Source organism: Acromyrmex echinatior, chromosome 8, assembly GCF_024713525.1.
Source record: "Acromyrmex echinatior isolate Ae372 chromosome 8, ASM2471352v2, whole genome shotgun sequence".
Taxonomy (NCBI): Eukaryota; Metazoa; Arthropoda; class Insecta; order Hymenoptera; family Formicidae; genus Acromyrmex; species Acromyrmex echinatior.
In genome coordinates, this window is record NC_141859.1 from 13,353,427 (window position 1) to 13,359,125 (window position 5,699).

The window sequence follows — 5,699 nt, forward strand, 5'->3', positions numbered from 1 at the left end:
GAAATGAATTAGTTTCTAAGAAAAATTTTTTTTTTGTAATTACAACATCATATTTTTTCTGAGGATGGCACAAAAGTGAGCCGATACATGTAAGCAGATTAATTATTAATAAAGTTGTTTTGTTTACCATTTGGTTTGCACAAGAATTATCGTACTTAACTCCTATTACCCTGTACCCACCCTGTTGTATCAACCATTTTGTATCATTAAGGGGTCTTTAGGAATTAATTTATATTTAGTAATACATTAGCTGTGAAAATATATCCTTCTCAATTTTCGTTTTTTCAATTTATTGGATCTGTATTTGTTAGAAACAGTTAGATTGCTTAAATTGTGGATTAAGTTACTTATTAAGTTAATGAAAAGTGCTTTGCACGTTAAATTTATTAAATATTGTATTGTAAACAATATCCTACCATCTCACTTGTATCGTTTATATAATGTTGATTTGAAGCTTTTCAATTATGAATCGTCAATAAAATTCCATCATATTAGATGTCAGTTTGTTAACAATGTTCTGAAATTGGAATTAAATGATACCTATAAAGAAATAGACTTTATTCGGACACAGTTGTTCCGACTCATATACGATATATCCCGTTGCTTACCTATTAACATCTGTAATTCTTTTTTTAGTAGATAAGAAAGATCTTCCTATTTCCTTTATGTACGTGAAAAAAGTAAGGTTAATACTAAGTGTAACTGATTATTGTTAAAACAGAACAAGGAATTGTTAAAAAATCGTTTTAAAGATATCAAATCTATTTGTTATTATCAGAAAACGAAGACTGACGGAAATGTTGAACCTCGTAATAATAAGAAATTAAAAAATGATTATTCATTGTCTTTGCACCCTCAATTCTATTAACAAAATGAATTAATAAAATATATATTTAACCTCAGGCCTTTCTTTCATCGATCCCTTCTCATTCCTCTCACCAAGAAATGGGTGGTTCGTGTCATCCGTCTCTATACCTCAAAATATACAAAGTTTTCTACAGCTGGGAGAGAAGCCTTGTTGTCTGAAAATAAATTGCTGCTGATATTTGATTTCATTAAGCGTATTGAAAATAATAAATATAAATATAAATATAAATCTATCGATAAGCGGTTTCCAATCATTCCCTTCCCATATGAAACAATCTCGCGTCTCCCATATATCCTAATGAAATGGATAAACAATTATTAGATTTAGTTAAAGAAACTAGGATTTTTATTAAAAAAGTGAATAATAATATCATTTTTACTTGAGCTGATAAGGATGTCATCGTGGCTTTGATAAAATTTATATTTCAAAAGTGACTGACAAGGAAAGTTTTACAACTGTCCGAAACCGATTTGATTCTCCATATAAATATGTTGTAAAACACGAAAATCTAAGAGACACGTATTTTTTTATACATGCGCTAACTCATGTTTAAGGGATGAAACACCTCTTTGAAAAAAAAACTTTTTTCTTTCGAGCTGAATATCGTCGGAAATATAAAAGATAGAAAAAATTTTTTTAAACAAAAGTTGTACGACTTCAAGAGTACTTTAAAGTTAAAAAGAAAACAAATTTTTTTAATTTTTTTTTGTTTAACAAAATACCCCATCACCCATATTTTCTTAAATTTTCAATTTTTTTTACAAAATTAAAGATTATTTTTTTACAAATTCATCCATGTGCAATAAAGTTACATTATGACATATCATTTTCGAAAATTAATTATTAACATTTCTGTATATACGCTATTCATGCTCATATACGTAAATAATTGTCATTGGATAATAAGATATATGAAAAGATGTCTTAAGTAAAATTTGTAGTTTTTTACACCTGTGTGTATTTAGATTTTGTAAATATATATTTTTAAGATATATATATATATATATATATATATATATATATATATACACACATATTAACCCTGTTATTATTTCTTTTAATTTCTTCCATGAATAAAAATTAAAAACTATTTTATTCCAAATCCATTCTTCTATAATAAAATTATTGTAAGATTGATATTTTTAAAAAATAAATTTTTAAAAAATTGTTGCATTTTAAATTATATTGAATTGTTAGAAAATCTCACGTCTGAAAAATTCGTAATGTGTAAAAAACTATACAAATTTTACTTAAAACATCTTTTCATATACCTTATTGTTCAAATTGGAACATCTGAACTGGAAACATCTGAAGATCTATCTGTGGTTCGGGAAACAGTTAAAAAAAGAATTATATTGCAAATAATTTGTAAATTAAGTATATAAGATGAAAATAGGGTTAAAGTATACAAAGTAAACAAACATATATGTAAATAGGAAATTATTTATTAATAACATTTACAATTACATAGTTACATTTTCATAAGAAATTGTTTTAAAAATTCGTTTGTTTCTCTTTGAATCGAATTGTTTTCTTTTTGTTAATTGTTCCATCCTTTTATTTGTTCTTCCTCAACTGCAACCAATTTTTTTCTCACATTGTAAATCTCCTTTGAATCTCGCCTTTTTTGGCTACTTTTTTACAACGTCCGGAAATTGAATCTGACATTTCTGTTGAACTCGGCTTATCGTTTAAATATTTATTTTTTAAACGTGCAAACGTAGAATTACTATTATTGACATCGATATCTAATTCTATAAATGAACCAGCAGCAATCGGATTAGACAATGGCGAAGATCTTGCATTCGAATGTGGATACGGAGTAGAAGGAGTGCAGTTCATTGAGAGGCTACTTAGAGAAGGCGTGGATCAGCTGAAATTTATTGAAATGCTGCTTGGTCTTGACACAGTTATAAATGTCTAGTCTGTGACTTAACTGAACGAATTAGATATTGTCGAATTGAAATTTATGAAAAAAAAATTTCCGCTCAATAGCATGACGCAACATGTTGAGGGAGCGATGCGGAAGTACGCCATTCGGCAGATACTTCCATAGTGCTCTTTACTGCTGAACGCCCATTGATAATAAGTGATTAGATAATAACTGGGCGATAATTTATGATATAAGTTTATGTACATACATTCAAGATAAGTATAACAAATGGGCAATATAAAAATATTCACGTAGTAGTTTTATGTTCAGTCAGTGCAGTAGTTTTGTCATAATCATATCTGTGCAATTTATTAAATTATTTTTATATTATGATTCAAAGCCAAGTTTAATCTTTGGAAATTTTATGAATCCATTTAATGTTGTTAGACTTTTATTAACATCTATAAGTTCAATATATCTAACAGAAACTGAAGCAGAAATAGAATTAAAAGAAAATATACAAAAATTATTGCTAAATAGCATTTTTCATAATGGGTTGGAAGTAACAGAAGAAACCTATCTCGAATCTCTCTTATCAAGAACCTTATAAACTATATAATTCTGAAATAATTGAAGATGCATAGGGTGAAGATAATTTAAATTCTCATCATCAATGTTCAAATAATAACGCAGACTTTGATAGTTTTTATAAAAGATGAGCTGTTGAGTATTAACGGAATTGGAACATTAATGAAAAAAATAAAAACAAAAGGAATTGTCCGCTAAAATCAGTGCAAAATAAATTTAAAAGATTTTTATCTGAACGTCAATTAAAACTATGGGAAGAACAATTACATTCAGATGGAAATCGTATAGAAAAGTTATCTTACATCTTCAAATTTACACATAATATATTTACTGCAGCTGTTGAATTAGAATTCATAGTTCATGATATCTATAAAGGGCTTTACAAGCTGAAGAAGAAATAGGAAATTTAAATCCTATATTTAAAGCAGCTCACAGTTAAGTATCAACATTCACAAAGTCGAATTGATTCGAGAAAAATTACGAAATTTGTAACTAAAAGAACAATAGAAGATTCTGTTGAGTTGCAAAATACAGCTAATGATTTTCTGAAAACAGTGAAACCACTTATCGAATAGTTCGAATCTGTTTTTAATTCTGATCAAAATAGTTTCAATTGGAAATTCATTCTGGAAAGTCATTGGCTAATGAAGGAGTAAAGAAAGTAGAGTGTGTTGTGCAATCCATATTATCAACAACACACTCATACACCATACAATCAATAATATCGTGTAATGGAAATTTGCTGTCATCTTTATTTATTGTATTGAAAGAAACTAATGATATATTTGGACCAAGAGTACAAGAAATCTTATTTACATCAATAAATGTTATTATAAAAGTATCGAAATCTGGTAAAATGACTTCAAGTAATTAAATAAATGTCCTTTTACAATACATTTTCAGATACAATTCCATTATTAAAAAGTAAATATAAATTTGCATAAACGGAATAATATAATGAAATTATAAGTCTTATTTCAGTGATATATTTTATATTTTATTTAAGAATTTCATAACAGTCATAAAATAGTTATTAATTTAACATTTATATTTCTTACAGACCATTTTAAAATGTGTTAGAAAAAGCTTATTTTCCAAACATTGGTTTTAATAGCGTTCTTTTTATCGATTCTTGGACTAAACATTGTCCCAATATTATTTAATTTAACACCTGCAGAAAAACATATTACTACTATGATTATACCGAAAGGCACTACAGGAAAATACAACCTTTAAATGTTTACGAATTTAGAATTTGGAAAAATTTTGCTAAAAGATTTTTAGATTCTGTTTTATTATAAGAAAGTAATATAAATTTACATGAACGAAATAATATAATAAAATTATAATCTCTGATACATAATCAATTGTCATCCACGCGATATCACAACTTATTTAAATATTCGTGGTTTAAAAGTGATTATACAAACGAAACACCAGAAGAATTTGAAAATCCAATAGAATTTAGTTTTGACAAAAGTTCAATAACATGTGATATCCAGCTGTTGAATTAGAATTCGAAGGTTGCAGTAATATAGCTGTAGTAAAATGTTCATGGTGCAAAAAGTCATTATGTTTAAAACATTTTTTCATTGGGTATCATTATTGTAATGAGTATAATGAATAAACAAAAAATATAAATTTATTGTGTATAAATATTTAGAAATTATTTCATTATTAAATATAATATGTACGTTTTGAAATTATTACGTAAACGACAAATAAATAAGATATTAAAGCGTAAAACTGAAAATAACTTTAAGAGAATAATCTTAAGATATTATAAGGAAATAATATACAGAGATGAATAAAAAAATTTTATTTACTTTAAGGAAAAATAATAAAATTTATTATAACTCTTAATTATTTATAATTTGTAATGTTACAAATATCAATCATGTCAATTTCCTTATTCGTTATTTATGTATAATATTTTATCGTTCTGACGACAATTACTTACTTATGGATGTATAAGCATAGACCGCATATATACGGAAGCGTTAATAATTAATTCTCGAAAATGATATGTCGTAATGTACCTTTATTACACATAGTTGAATTTGTAAAAAAATAATCTTTATTTGTTAAAAAAAAATTGAAAATTTAACAAAATTACGGATGGTGGGAGTATTTTGTTAAACAAAGAAATAAAAAAAATTGTGTTCTTTTTAACTTTAAAGTACTCTTGAAGCCGTTTTGTTTAAAAAATTTTTTTCTATCTTTTATACTTTCGATGATATTCGGCTCGAAAGAAAAATATCGTTTTCTTCAAAGAGGAGTTTCATCTCTTAAGAGGATGCTGGAGTGTCCTGTTTTATCATTAAATTTTAAAAACGCCTTTTTCGTAACTGTGTTTATGGATTGAAAAAT

The 5,699-nt window shown here is 26.2% G+C and overlaps 1 pseudogene; it reads left to right on the top strand.

Annotated features, from left to right (window-relative positions):
- Positions 1–1,980: 1,980 nt before the first annotated feature.
- LOC147908816 (uncharacterized) lies at positions 1,981–5,360 on the top strand (annotated as a pseudogene).
- The last annotated feature ends 339 nt before the right edge of the window (positions 5,361–5,699 follow it).